Genomic DNA, 16,437 nt, shown 5'->3' with positions numbered 1-16,437 from the left:
AAAAACATAATAGTAGTTATCCTTGGATGGTAATATTCTTCTTTGGCCTTTGTGTATATTCTAAAATAAATACATAGAAAATAATACTTAAGTAAAGGGAAAATATTTAAAATTTATCATTTTAATGGCATCTGAGTAGACTCTTATTTTGAAGCTTAAAATATCAATGTATTTGTCAAAGTTAATTGGTGGCTTAGATGTTTTTCAAACAATCTCTTTAATTCCGTACTTATACAAAATTCATTGCAATGATGAGAATGGTATCATTTGGATCCTCAAAAAAATAAATGATTTAATTTTAGTTGAGAACTGATTTTGTCTTCCTGTAACTATGTAGTCAGAATAATTCTTTTTGTCTTTGGTTCAGTCTGACCATTTCAACTTTGTATTTGTTGGTTGTATATGTGTAACCAACATGGAGTGAACTGGAAGAAGCCAAGGATGAAAAAGTGATAAAAGTAACAAAGGACACTTCTGCTTGGAATGCTAATACAACTGTGACAAGAAGGGAAACACCTTTGAAAGAATTGGGAAGGTAGTTGGGAGAGAAAGAGAAAGGGGTCTCTGTTGGTAAGAGAAAACTTTTTTAATAGCCTATTTTCATGTTAGAGATGAAAAAAATGGCTTTTCAAAGAGCTCAACTAGGTTATGAAGAGACTGAAATGTGACTTCAGAGCATCCTGGGCAATGTGATGCTCAGTGGAGGACTGGCCAGTGTGTGGCACAGAGCTTGGCAGAACCTGAACTAGTTCTCTTCCCTTTGGCTGTTTGACTCAGACAAGAAACCCGAGACCTATCTTGGGGCCTTCGTGGGGGCGGGGGGGGGGGGGTGGTGGTTGTTGAGTGTAGGGGGAAGAAAGATAAAATCCTGAGAAATGTGCAAAAGCACAGAAATATGTAGTTTAATGTGGAATGATAATCAAACTAGAGTCCTTAAAGAAAACAGTTCTAGTTTCTCCATCACTCAAACCAATGAGAGATAAAATAACACAGACAACAGGTAAGAGAGTAATGGCAATCCTAATCACTATAGAGGCTATTTTTAGAGAGAGAGAGACTGCAATCAGAGAAAGTTGGAGTCCTTTTGCATACTATGCCAGATTTAACATCCTAAAACACAACTCTGACAGTTTACAACATTCACTCTTCAGAAACCTTCCATGTCCTCCCCCACCCCAGTACCTATGAAGGGAAGCTCAGGTTGGTTCAGTCAGTTAAACGTCTGCCTCTCATGGGATGAGCACTGGGTGTTATACTGTATGTTGGCAACTCAAACTTCAATAAAAACAAAAAATAAAATAAATAATAAAAATTAAAAATAATAATAATAAAATAATAAAATAAAAATAATAAAACAAAAATGAGAGACAGACTTCTAAAAAAAACCAAAAAACAAAAAAACAAAAAAACATCTGCCTTCAGCTCAGGTCATGATCCCAGAGTCCTGGGATCGAGCCCTGTGTTGGGCTTCCTGCTCAGGGGGCAATCTGCTTGGGATTCTCTGTGTCCTTCTCTCTTTGCCCCTCCCCCCACTCATGTTTTTTCTCTCTCTCAAATAAATAAAATCTTTAAAAAAAGAAAAGAAGCTCAGATTTGCTAATCAGGTATTCAAAATGTTCCCTGATGTGGCTTCAACTTACTATACAGTTTTACCTTCCAATACTCTTTTTCACATCCACTATACTCCAGTCAACCAAGGTTATATACTGGTCACACATTGCCTTTCCCATTTTCCCACATTTGCACACACTGTTCTCTCTACTGAAAAGGTTCTTTTTTCTCATTGTTGTCTAACTACACTCAATTTTACTTTAAGGTCCCATTTCAACTGCCTTGAGGTCTAAAAACTTTATTTGATATTTTCCTCTGTTGTAAATAATTTCTTCCAACTCTAAACTTACTCATTTGTACTCCTCTTAGGGGTCTTTTCACTCAATCTAACCAGCATTTAGCACATGTGAGGTACTCTACTGGGTGCTAGAAATACAACTACACACACACACACACACACACAAATATATGTCATGTTCTCAAGAAACTAATAGTATAAATGGGAAATAATAAGGCTATACAGTAATTCATTGTGAATTGGTGTAAAAAATCCAAAAAAGAAACATATACTAAATACAGTGTCCCAAAGGAGTGATTACAGAACTAAAAGAAACAATCCTAAAATTTGTATGCAACCACTTAAGACCCTAAATGACCAAAGCAATCTTGAAAAAAGAAAAACAAAACTGGAGTTATCACAATTCCAGACTTCAAGTTATATCACAAAGTTATAGTAATCAAAACAGTATGGTACTGGCACAAAAAATAAACACAGATTGGTAGAACAGAAAAGAAAGCCCAAAAATAAAGTCATGATTATATGATCAATTGATCTTTAACACAGGAGGCAAGAATATGCAATGGGAAAAAGACAGTCTCTTTAACAAATTATATTGGGAAAACTGGACAGCTATATGTAAAAGATTGAAGCTGGACCGCTTTCTTACACCATATATAAATATAAGCTCAAAATAGATTAAGGACCTCAATGTGAGACCTGAAACCGTAAAAATCCTAGAAGAAAGAATAGGCAATAATTTCTCTGACATCAGCTGTAATACCATCTTTCTAAATATGTCTCCTGAGGCAAGGGAAACAAAAGCAAAAATAAATCTGGAGACTACATCAAGATAAAAAGTTTCTTTTTTTCTTATTTATTTATGATAGAGAGAGAGAGAGGCAGAGACATAGGCAGAGGGAGAAGCAGGCTCCATGCACCGGGAGCCCAATGTGGGATTCGATCCCGGGTCTCCAGGATCGCACCATGGGCCAAAGGCAGGCGCTAAACCGCTGCGCCACCCAGGGATCCTGATAAAAAGTTTCTATACACCAAGGGAAACAACCAACAAAACTAAAAGACAGCCTATGAATGGGAAAAGATATTTGCAAATGAAATGACATATCTGATAAAGGGACAGTATCCAAAGTACATAAAGAGCTTATATAATTCAACACGAAAAAACAAATCAGGTAATTAAAAATGGGTGGAAGGCATGAACAGACATTTCTTCAAAGAACGTACAGAGGCACATGAAAAGATGCTCAACATCACTCATCAGGGAAATGCAAATCAAAATTATAATGATATATTACCTCAAACCTGTAGAATGACTAAAATAAAAAACAGAAGAAACAACAAATATTGGCTAAGATGTGGAGAAAAATGAACTTTTGTGCATCATTGATGAGATGGAAACTCGTGAAGCCACTCTGGAAGACTATATGGAGAAGAGGTTTCTCAAAAAATTAAAAATAGAACTACCCTATGATCCAGGGTATGATCCAGTAATTGCACTACTGGATATTTACCCAAAGAATACAAAAACACTAATTCAAAGGGATACATGCACCACTATGTTTATTGCAGCATTATTTTCAATAGCCAAATATGGGATACATGCACCACTATGTTTATTGCAGCATTATTTTCAATAGCCAATAGCCAAACATGGACAATAGCCCAAGTGTCCATTGATAGATTAATGGATAAAGAAAATGTACACACACACACACACACACACACACTGAAATATTATCCAGTCATAAAAGAAGAATGAAATATTGACATTTGCAATGATATTGATGGAACTAAAGAGTATTATACTAATTGAAATAAGTCAGAGAAAGACAAATACCATATGATTTCACTCATATGTGAAATTTATAAGACAAAACAAATGAGCAAAGGAAAATAAAAAAAGACAAACCAAGAAACAGACTCTTAACTATAGAGTACAAACAGAGTTACCAGAGGGGAAGTATGTGGGGGGGATGGGTGAATTAGGTGAAGGGAATTAAGAGTACAATTATCTGAGCTCTAAGTATTATATGGAATTGTTGAATCACTATATTACACATCTGAAACGAATATAACACTACATATAAACTGCACTAGAAAGAGAGAGAGAGAGAGGAAGAAAGAAAGAGAGAGAAAGAAGAAAGAAAAAAAGAAAGAAAGAAAGAAAGAAAAGAAAAAAGAAGAAAGAAAGAAAGAAAGAGAAAAGAAAAGAAAGAAAGAAGAAAGAAAGAAAGAAAGAAAAAGAAAGAAAGAAAGAAGAAAGAAAGAAAGAAAGAAAGAAAGAAAGAAAGAAAGAAAGAAAGAAAGAAAGAAAAGACAAGACAGAGGGATGATCAGTCTCCATCTCAGTAAATGGCCCCACCATTCACTCAGTTGCTGGAGCTAAAAACCCTGGTGGTCATCTTGGAGTTCTCTCATTCCCTTAGCCTCTGCATTCAGTCTATCAGTGAATCAAACTACACTTCCAAAACATATCATGAATCCATCTATTTTTCTTCAATTGCTACTACTGCTACCATCTCTTACCCTATCACTCTCCTTATGAATCTCTTTGCTTCCAGTCTTGCCTTCCTGTAAACCATTCTCCACAGAAAAATCAAAGTGATCTTTCCAAAACATTGATCAAGTCCAAAATATTTACTTCTTATAACTTATTGTATTGGTTTCTAGCTACATGTAAAATCAAAACTTCTTTTTATGGCCTACAAAGTCCTACATGATCCAACCTGTGTTCCCTTCACAAATTTCATCTCCTACCTCTTCTTATTTTCTCCACCATTTTCCACCCATGTTGGTCCCATTTTTGTTCTCAGACATACCAAACTTGTTCTAATCTTGGCACTATTTGTTCCTCCTACCTGGAATATTCTTCTTCTAGATCCCCTCGTGGCTCCTCTCTTTATTCATTATTAGCATTGAAGACATTATAACCCCCTCTGATCACTTACACATACTTCCCTAACCATCCTCCTTAAAGCAGAAAACACTCACTCCCTACTATTCTCTATTACATCCCTTTGTTTGTGTCCTTTATACAAATTTTGAAGTCTGAAATTATTTTGTTTAGTTATTTACTTATGTTTTGTCTGTCTTCCCCACTACAGAGCAGGAAACTTTGTTTCACTTCTATCAACAAAGTTTAGCACAGTCACTGGCATCTTGTAAGTCTACAATAAATAATTGTGAATAATATTAATCCCATATATCCATATATCATACTGCATATCAGGCACTGTTCTAGTACTTTACATATATTAACGTATTTAATTTTTGCAACAATCCTAAAAGATGCATGATACTGTTATCATCTTTATTTTATAGTTAGGACATACATATACTGAAAGGCAAATTAGGTATTCAAAGTTAAATAACTATTAAGTGTCAGATCTAGAATGCCATCTCAAAGTCTGATTCTAGAGTCCTTGCTCTTAATTTCTATACAATGCTCTTCTTATAATGAACTCATTTTTAAACTCTGCTTCTGTGGAAAGGATAATTGCTCAGAAAAGAAAGTGCCACAGTGGAGTTTTAATGGACAACTTAAAATTTACTGAGCAATAAAGGAGTGAGAGGCATTCTAAATTGAGGGAAGAGTGTATTCAAAAGCATACACTTTGTAATAGTCATGTGTATATATCTTCCTTTTCATATTTTCATATACCTGAAATTTCAAATAACACTTAGGATGTACCTACATTCCTTGAATTGTGTGTGTATGTTATAACATCTTTTTTTGGGAAAGGGCTTTGGACAAAAATCCAGAAAAAAAAAAACTGTGTTCTAACCCTTATTCTAGTATATCTCTTTGAATCTCTTTGGTCTGCAATGATCTCTAAGCCTTAGTTTCCTTACTAGTAGAATGGGAATGATGATCCTCCATCACAGGATGCTGAGAGCTCTCAAGGAGATTATGAATGTGAAAGACAATTGCAGATCATAAAGCACAAAGGAAACATAATAGTCTTTCCATCATATAGCTTATTTTAGCTTAATGCTTTCCATAGTTTTCCTACAGTTTAATTCCCAGATCTTTCAATACTGGATTTCCTTTCTTTACTCAGCTTAGTGGGGCTAGTTGACGGACTCTTTGGCATTGTTTAGCCCAGCTTCCTTTTACTGAAACCCAGTTCTTTACTAATCCTAATACCTCCCTTAAGTATATTGCTGAGATTTTGATTATAATTGTATTAATCTATATGTCAATTTGGGGACATCTTTTTACTGTCTTTCAATCCACAAATATGCTGTATTCCTCCATTAATTTAGGTCATTCATTTAAAAATCCTCCCAGTTATGTATGATAGTTTAAAAAAAAGATCTGTACATCTTTCCTAAGCACTTAATGATTTTTGATGCTATTATGTATAGTAATATTTAAAAATTTTTTATTTTCTACTTGCTTTTTGCTGGCTTATAGAAGAAATGCAGTTGATTTTTATATAATGACCTTATAACCATCATTCCTTTAAAAACATTTATTAATGCCCTAGTTTACCTTTAGGTTATTTTTTATTTTCTACACATACAATTATGTCATCTGTAAAGAATGATCATTTTCTTTCTTTCTTTTTAAACATTATACATTTTCTTTTTCTTGCCTTATTGCATTTCCTGAGATCCCAAATACTCTGTTGAATAGTAATAATAGAAAACATCCATGTCTCAGTCCAAATTTCAGAGAGAAAGCTTTCAAGATTTCACCATTAAATACCATACTTCCTATAGGTTTTTTATATATGGCCTTTATGAGTTTAAATTCCCTCCTATTTCTGATTTGCTAAGAATTTTTAACATGAATGAGTATTGAGTTCTATAAGATGCTATTTCTGAACCTATTGAAATGACTAAGATGTTTTTCTTCTAATCATTTTATTAATATGGTGATTTAAAATAAATGATTGTAAATAAATGTAAAAAAAACCTGGTGGGGCACCTGGGTGGCTCAGTGAGTTAGTCAGCTGCCTTTGGCTTGGGGTGTGATCCCAGGGTCCTGGGATGGAGCCTCACTTTGGGCTCCCTTGCTCTGCGGGGAGGCTGCTTCTCCTTTGCCTTCCACTCCCCTGCTTGTTCTCTCTCTCTCTCTCTCTTTCTCTCTCTCTCTCTGTCAAATATATGGATAAAATCTTTAAAAAAATAAAAATTAAAAAAAATCTACCTTGCATTACTGAAATAAACCCAGCTTGCTCATGGTGTATTATCTTCTTAAAGTATTGTTGTTTTTGGTCTGCTAATATTTTGTTTAGGACTTTTGCATATATGTTCTTGAGAAAGAGATGGGGATAGGGACTAAACAGAGATAGATGATAGATGATAGATAGATAGAGAAATTATCCCATACTTTTATTTCTTATAATATTCTTATTAAGTTTTGGGGTCAAGGTTATGATGCCTTCATGAAATGAGTTAGCAGATTTTCCCTCCTTTCTTTTCTCTGGAGAAGTTTGTGTAATTTGAAGCTTATTTCTTCCTTAAAACTTTGTTAGAAGCTATCTGAGTCTGGAGTTTTAAATTATATATTCAGTGTATTTAATAAATACAAGATTTTCAGATTTCCTATTTCCTCTCAATCATTTGTGTTTTTCTAGGACTCTATACTTCATCTAAATTTGTGCATTTATTGGCATAAAATTTATTGGCATAAAATTAAAGATATATAATATCTTTAATTATCATTTTTATGTCTGTGAGATCTCTTGTGTTGTTCTAATATTGATTATTTGTACCTTCTCTGCTTCTTTCCTTGATCGGTCTTTTGTAAATTTTTAAAATTTATTTTAGAGAGAGAGAGAGAGAGAGAGTGTGTGTGTGTGTGTGTGTGTGTGAAAGCATGGGGGTGGGGCAGAGGAAGAAGGAGAGAGAGTCTTAAGCAGACTCTGCACTGAGCGGGGAGCCCGCCCCCCGCTCCATCTCATAACCCTGATATCACGACCTGAGCCAAAACCAAAAGTTGTACGCTTAACCCACTGTGCCAACCAGGTGCCCCTACTTGATCAGTCTTTCTTTAAATTTAACTTGCTTTTACTTTTCTAGTTTCTTGATGTATATGCTTACACCTCTTCCTTTCTTTTAAGATTTCATTTATTTATTCATGAGAGACACAGAGAGAGGCAGAGACATAGGCAGAGGGAGAAGCTTGCTCTCTGCAGGAAGTCTGATGCGGGACTCGATCCCAGGACCCTGAGATCACAACCAGAGCTGACGGTAGACACTCAACCACTGAGCCACCCAAGTGCCCATTACATCTGTCCTTTTATTTTTATTTTTATTTTTTTATTTATTTTTTTTAATTTATGATAGTCACAGAGAGAGAGAGAGAGAGGCAGAGACACAGGCGGAGGGAGAAGCAGGCTCCATGCAGGAGCCTGATGTGGGATTCGATCCCGGGTCTCCAGGATCGTGCCCTGGGCCAAAGGCAGGCGCCAAACCGCTGCGCCACCCAGGGATCTCACATCTGTCCTTTTAATCTTCATTCTTCTCTATTCTATGTATTACAGCTCTAAATTTCCCTTAAATTATAGCTTTAGCTACATTCCACAAATCATTCAGTTCAAATATCTTCTGGTTTCCAGAATGATTTTTTTCTTTGATCCCTTTGCATGTTTAGATGCAATTTATTGTTTAATCTCTAATGTTTGTGAATTTTTTATAATTTATATCTAGAATATTTCTACTGTATCCAGAAAAAAAATCCTTGAATTTTTTAAAAGATTTTATTAATTTTTTTATTTAGAGCACAAGTGGGGGAAGGGGCAGAGGGTGAGGAAGAGAGAATTCCAAGCAGGCTTCCCCACTGAATGCAGAGCCCAACGTGGAGCTCCATCCCATAACCCCGAGATCATGACCTGAGCTGAAATCAAGAGTTGGTTGCTTAACTGACTGAACCACCCGGGCACCCCTCTCTAAGTTATTTTAATCTCTTAAAATTTCTTGTGACTTGTTCTATAGCTTAGCATATGTCAGTCTGGATAAATGTTCCATGTGTACTTCAAAAAGAAAGCAGTCTGACAGTGAACTATCTAATTTAATTGTGTTATTCAAATCCTCTGTATTCATACCATTTTTTGTCTGCTTGTTCCATTAGTTATTGAGAGGGGTGTGTTCAAATCTTTCACCAAGATTGTGGATTTGTCCATACTTCCTTTTTGTCCTGTCCATTTTTGCTTTATATATTTTGAGACTATGTCATTAGATTCCTGCAGAGTCAGAACTTTTAATCTTTTTGGTGGGTTGAAATTTTTGTCATTATGAAATATATAAGTCTTATTTTTTGGTTTTGTTTGAGAATGCCTTCATTTTTGAAAGACATAGAGTATTAGAATTCTAGGTTGGCATTTAAGGTCTCTCAGTACCTTAAAAACATTAATTCCTTTGTGCTCTGGCTTTCATTGTTTCTTTTAAGAAAAAACTATCTTATTCTCTTTTTTTTCTTATTATCTTTTTAAATAATTATCTTATTCTTGCTTCTTTGAAAGTAATACCTCTTTTTCTCTGCCTTTAAGATTTTGCCTTTTGGTTTTCAGTGTTTCACTATTATGTGCTTAGCTGTAGTTTCTTTGTAGTTATTCTGTGTAGGGTATCTCACATTTCTTTAAAATATGGCTTGATATCTTTTAACAGTTTAGGAAGTTCTCAACCATTATCTCTAAGTATCTCTATTCCCTCTCTACTCTCTCATCTCCAAATTTATCTGCTATGTTTTGATAATCTTTAATGCTCTTTTCTCTATTTTCCATTCTTTTGTCTCTCCATGCTTGTCTGATTTTTCCTAAACTATATTCCATTTTATAAAACCTTTCTTAAACTGTGTCTAATCTATTAAAGCCAGTTATTATATTTTTCATGTAAAGACTTTTATTTGATTCTTTTCCTATAGTTTTTAATTGCCTTTTGAAATTCTTCATCTTGCCACTTAATTCTTTGAATATATGAAACATAGTTATTTTTAAGCCTATGCCTGATAACTCCATTATCTATATATCTTGTGTATTTGTTTGTAGTATCTGCATTTTCTTTTTCTTTTTTCTTTCTTTCCTTCCTTCCTTCCTTCCTTCCTTCCTTCCTCCCTTCCTTCTGTTTTGTCATCCATATCTTCTCATTTTCCTTATTATTTTAAGGATATTTTCAGACTTTATATCATGTTATCTTTCTCTAAAGAGAATTTCCTTTGGTTTCTAGTGAAAAGCTAGGCCAGGACTACTACCAGCCTCAATCTCAGATCATCTTTATCCAATGAGGAAATGAATTTATTCAAAGTTGGGCTTTCATCCTGGTAAGAGATGATCTCTTTTAGACTATTTTTACCTCTAGAACACAGACCTTCTGGTTCACACACTAAAGCCTGGGTTATCACCAAGGCATTGCCTTTTAGTGGACTTAGAGTCTTGAAAGCTTTGCACAGGTTGTCAACCTCTGCCACTGCTTTTTGAATTGGCAAGCACCTTGAGGTGAAAAGCCAAACAAACGCTGGACTCAGCTCTCTAGGTTTCTTTTTTTGCTAGATATTGGACCTATAAATACCTACTTTCTGAAGGCCTTTTAAAAAGCTTTTGCTATGTTAAAAAATATATTTTGTCTTACTTAAACAGTTGCTCTCAGCAGGAAGGTAGATTCTAAACAATCTCAATTGCTATTGCAGGAAATGTAAATCCCTGTCATCTCTTCTCAATTTTATTGCAATAGCCTCTTAACTATTCTTCCTCTGACCCTTTCCTTCTATTCAGAATGTAGCAGAGTAACCCTTTTAAACATGTGTCATATCATGTAATTCTTTTGCACAAAATCTTCTAGCAGTTTCCTATTTCAGGAAAAGAAAAAGCTAGAAAAACTTGTGAAGACCTATATGGTCCTACATGATCAGGTCTCCCTTGGAGGGAATGGCCTCATCAGAAGAAAACTGGTGAGACAGAGTAGAATTTCAACTAAAAGGCATTAATGGGGATAAAGAATGACATTACACTTGATAATGAAAGTAATAAGGCTTCAAAAAGATGTAACAATCATGAATTTGTGTGCACCCAACATCATAGCCTCAAAATACTTTAAACAAAAGGAAAGATTACAAATAAAACTTGACAAATCCACACTCTTAGACTGATATTTTAACACATTCAGAAATTTAGAGATCAAGCAGATAAAACATTAACAATAAAATATTTGATGCCAAAAAATAATAAACTTTATCTAACAGATACATAGAAAACAGGTCATACACAGGATAATGTTCAAGGGCAGTGTATATTTGTAAAATTATCTATGTACTAGGTCACAGAGCAAATCTCAAAAAAATCATGAAACATATTTTACATATCTCTGACCATAATGCAATTAAGTTAGAAAGCAATGAATATATATATATTAAATATACCCCTAAGTATTTTTACTTAAAGCATAAGTCACCTGTGAATTTCAAATTATTTTGAAACAGCATTTCTGAAAATACTTGTGTTAAGTGTTTAAGAAACCAGAAAAAGAACAATAGTAAATCCAATGAATGTATAATGAAGGCAATAATAGTAATAGAGGCATTAATGAAATAAAAACAAAAATATTAATGGGAATGAATAAAACTAAAACTTGGTTCCTAGCAAGACAGATGAGGGGGAGAAAAACAAAGAGAAGAGAGAGCTGTACAGACTAATTTTGTATAGGTTCATATAGACTAAATCTTTAATGAACAAATAATCTCTGTTCTATAACAACTGTTTCAAAGAATAGAAAAAGAAGAAAAAATACTTATATCAGTTGAGGTCCAGTCAGAAAACAGAAACCATACAGTAAGAAGGTTTATATAAAGAGTTTTTGGGGTACCTGGGTGGCTCAGTCTCTTAAGTGTTTGCCTTTTGCCTCAGGTCTTGAAATGGAGCCTTGCATGGGCCCTCTGCTCAGCAGGAGTCTGCTTCTCCCTCTCCTTCTGCCCTGAGCCCCCTCAAACCCCCCCACCCCGCTCATGCTCTCAAATAAATAAATAAAACCTTTAAAAAGAATTATAACTATTTACAGGAGACCACACTAGTAGAACTTTTAAAGCCTTAAAGAATACCCTAGAGCTGAGGGAGAGTACCCAAGGAGGGAACAAACTTGGAGAGAAAGGGGTGCGGGAATCTCCTCCAAGGCTGGAATTCAGACCTCCTGGGAAAGGTATTGTAGCTCACTGGATGGAGGGCAGGTGTGCTGGCTTGATCCAGGCCAGAGCTGGCTCACAGATGTCAGGCCAAGACTGTCCATGAGCTTGGGGGTAGAGAAAAGGATGTTCAATGACTTCACTGGGAAGCTGGCCAAGGTGCTTAGGAACTCAACTGGAACCTGCCCATTGGGGTTGCTGGAGCCACCTTCATGTCAAGGGTAAGGGGTGTCTGAAATTCACTGGGCATGAGCTCCATTGAATGTACAAGAGTGCTCACTGAGCAGCACTGTAGAAAGAAGGAAGAGCGCACTTGAACCAAGAAGGAAAGATTTAAAATGACATTATTGCATTGTTTGTATTACCAAAGAACTGAAAGCAAACTTTCAAAAATAATGGAATAGAAAATTAAAATATCACATATTTATAAAACAGTTAAATATAGAGCTAAAATAAACTGGTCTATGTGTATCAACATACATATATCTCAAAATAAAGTTTTCAATGAAAAAATCACAGAAACATTGTACAGTATTATCCAATTTATAGCTTGAAAAATATACAGAATCATATAAATTATATAAATGTAAAAATATATAAAATCATAATATATGAAGGAATGAATCAATTTATGATGTGGTTACCTTTGGGAAAAGTAAAATGAGAAAAGGATTGGGAAGAGGCATGTATAATATTTAATTATTTTAATAATATTTTATTCTTAGAAGATCTTATAAAAATGAAAAATATGACAACTACGCTTCAATTTTTAAAAATGGAAAATGTTGACTGAATAAAGTAGTGTGTACCCATATTTTTAGAATTTTCTATATACTTGCCATATTTTATAACAAAATATATTTTATGAGAAGGAATGAATAAAGTTTCCAACTGTCTGCCACAGAGATATTTTATGAGTAGTTATGAGTATTATTGTTTCAGAAACTTTTTCCCATAGGGATGATTGCGATCTGAGAGTGTCCCAACCTATGTTCTAGAGAGTTCTAATAGATACACTATGAGAAAATATGTCTCCATGCTTAATAAATTGACTCTTGATGGGTCACAGTATATATTGGCATATTCTGAAGGACAGAGAGAAAAAATTGAACTCCAAGAACACTTTATTAAGAATATTATCAGATTAATTTCCAACTTTCACTTGTCAGAGGGAACATTTTTTTAAAAAATCTAAAAAAAAATCTGTTTAACCAAAACTTTTCTGACCCCAGATATTTTTTTTCAATGTAGTACTCATTGATATCTTAATTGAATCCTATTACATGTAGTACTGGTAATTGCTGATTTGTTCAAATAAACCCTGGTTATGAAACACATAATTCAATCAGTAAATTTATAAGAAAGAATTAAGTATTAAAGAAATCATCTCTTTCTTTAAGCAGTCTGATTTCTCAAATGATAAACATGGTTCTTCGATCTTTGGTTTTATAGTCATACCTTATGAACCCATTTGTGATACCTTAGTTCAAGGCTTGATTTTCAACTAAAGAATCATTTGCAGTGGAAAATGCTCATTCATTCATTTATTAGATAGAGGTTTTTTTTTGTTTAACCTGTGCTAGGTACAGAATAGTTTTGAGATAATGTTGACCAATTCAACCAGTGAGATTATTTAAAAAATGGTATGACCTTGGAATAATGTGGTTCCTTCATTCAATGAATATTTATTGAGCACCTCCTATGTGCCAGACATTGTTCTAGGTGCTGATGATTATAAAAGATGTGAACAAGAAAGACAAAGTTTTTGACCAGTCCAGGAATTAAGAGAAACTTTAATTGTGATAAAGTATGATGAATATGACTATAGAAGAAATACAAGTTGATGTTGGAGAAGCTAGCTAGCCCTTGTCTATTACTTAACATTTATTTTTAGTACCTAATATGTGCTAGGCATTGTTGTAGAAACTGGAGTATAGCAAGAAACAAATCAAAGTATCTCTTCTCATGGAGCATCATTCTTAGGGAGATTAGAACTGCAACACTGCTATTTATTAGCACCATGCACCAAACCAATATTTTTCAAAGTATTTTTCATGCCACTAGTGAAATATTAAATTATGCAGGTGGTGCACAGACTAATATGATACTCATTATGTATTTATATTTATATTTATATTTATATTTATATTTATATTTATTTATATTTTATTCATGGCTCAAGATACGGTCTTTTTGTTTGTGTAGTGCAGATAATGATCTCTTCCTCATAGAATTTATTTAATTTTAAAAAGCTGAGTTCAAAGAAAAATGTTTATATATTTTTAAAAGATTTTATTTATTTACTTGAGAGAGAGAGCACAGGAGTGGGGGGAAGGACATAGGGAGAGGGAGAAGCAGACTCCCCCTTGAGCAGGGAGCCCAGTGAGGGGGCTCAATTCCAGGATCCTGGGATCATGACCTGAGCCAAAGGCAGACTATCAACTGAGCTACCCTGGCACCCAAAGTAAAGTAGTTAGTAATTAAGTATAGGTTATATGTAGACTTGACCAAAAAAAAAAAAAAAAAAGTTACAGTGATTCACCTGTGACAAAAAAAACGGGGGGGGGGAGAGTGAGGGGGGAAACACAGCTTTAACCCAAAGTTAGAGGTCCAGTGGTCAACAGTGTGATTCCATTACAAATTCTCAGGATAAACTTTCCAATATTTTGACATTTTTCCCAGTTTTGTTGAGAAGTGACCAACAAACATTACTGTGTAAGTTTAAGGCATATGGCGTGATGGTTTGATTTACATAAAATTGTAAAATGATTATCACAATAGGCTCAGCTAATATCCATCATCTCATATAGATACAATGGAAAGAAAGAAAAAAAATTTCTCTTTGTGATAAGAACTTTTAGGATGTACCTTCTTAACAATTTTCCTATGTATCATACAGCAGTGTTAATCATAGTCATCATGTTGTATATTACATCCCTAGTAATTATCTTGTAACTAGAAATTTGTACCTTTTTGACCACTTTCGACCAATTCTCTTTCCCCACCATCCGCCTCTGATAACCACATGTCTGATCTTTTTTTCCTAATGAGTTTGGTTTTGGGTGTTTTTTTGCTTTTTAGATGCCACATATAAGTGAAATCACACAGTGTTTGTCTTTCTCTGTCTGACTTACTACATTCAGCATAATATTGTCAGAGTCCATCCATGTTGTTATCAATGGTAGGATTTCCTTATTTTTCTGATGGAATAATATCCCATTGTGTATATAAATCAACATCTTGCGCAGCCCGGGTGGCTCAGCGGTTTAGCGCCGCCTTCAGCCCAGGGCCTGATCCTGGAGACCAGGATCAAGTCCCACGTCGGGCTCCCAGTATGGAGCCTGCTTCTCCCTCTGTCTGTGTCTCTGCCTCACTCTCTCTCTCCTTGTGTCTCTCACGAATAAATAAATAAAATCTTTTAAAAAAAATTAAAAAATAAAAAATAAATCATCTTGAGTTAGCATTTGTTAACTGTGGAAAAATAGGGGTCCAGTTTCATTCTTTTACATATGAATATTCAATTATCCTAGAGCCACTTACTGAAGGCATTACCTTTTCTCCATTGAATGTTCTTGGCTCCCTTGTCAAGTATTAGTCGAACCATATGCTTGGAGTTTATTTCTGGGTACTCAGTTCTGTTCCCTTGGTCTATTTGTCTGTTTTTATGCTTATAGTGTACTGTTTTGATCATGATAGATTTAGAGTATAGCTTGAAATCAGGGAGTCTGATGCCTCCTGCTTTGTTCTTCTTTCTCAGAATTTCTTTGGCTTTTTGGAGTCTTTTGTGGTTCCATATAGATGTTTTTTCTATTTCTGTAAAAAAATGCCATCAGAATCTTGATAGGGATTGCATTGAATCTATAGGTAACTATTGCCATTTTAACAATATGAATTCTTCCACCCCATGAACACTTTATATTATTTTCCATTTATTTGTGTCATTGATTTTTTTTCATCACTGCCTTATAGTTTTCAGAATAGAGATCTTTCATTTCCTTGGTTAAATTTATTTCTAAATATTTTATTGTTTTGATGTTATTATAAATGAGATAAATTTCTTTATTTCTTTTTCATAAAATTCATTGTTGATGTATGGAAACACTACTGATTTTTGTATGTTAACTTTGTATTCTGCAACTTTACTGAATTCATTGATTAGATCTAATAGTTTTTGGCTGACTTTTTTTCTCCCTCTCACATTTTAGGTTATTGATGTTACAATTTACATATTTTTATATTGTGTGACTATTAACAATATTATAGTTATGGTTATTTTTACTGTGTTCATGTTTTTAACTTTTAAGCTAAAGTTGTAAGTGAATTATACACCACTATCACTATATTTCAGAATCTGTGACTATGTATTTATCATTACTAGCGAGATTTATGCTACTTTCTATTCAAAGTACTTCCTTTAACATTTCTTGTAAAGTGTGAGTAATGAACTCCTTCAGCTTTTGTTTGTTTG

Source organism: Vulpes vulpes, chromosome 3 (genome assembly GCF_048418805.1).
Source record: "Vulpes vulpes isolate BD-2025 chromosome 3, VulVul3, whole genome shotgun sequence".
Lineage (NCBI taxonomy): Eukaryota > Metazoa > Chordata > Mammalia > Carnivora > Canidae > Vulpes > Vulpes vulpes.
Note: the sequence above shows the minus strand (reverse complement) of the source record.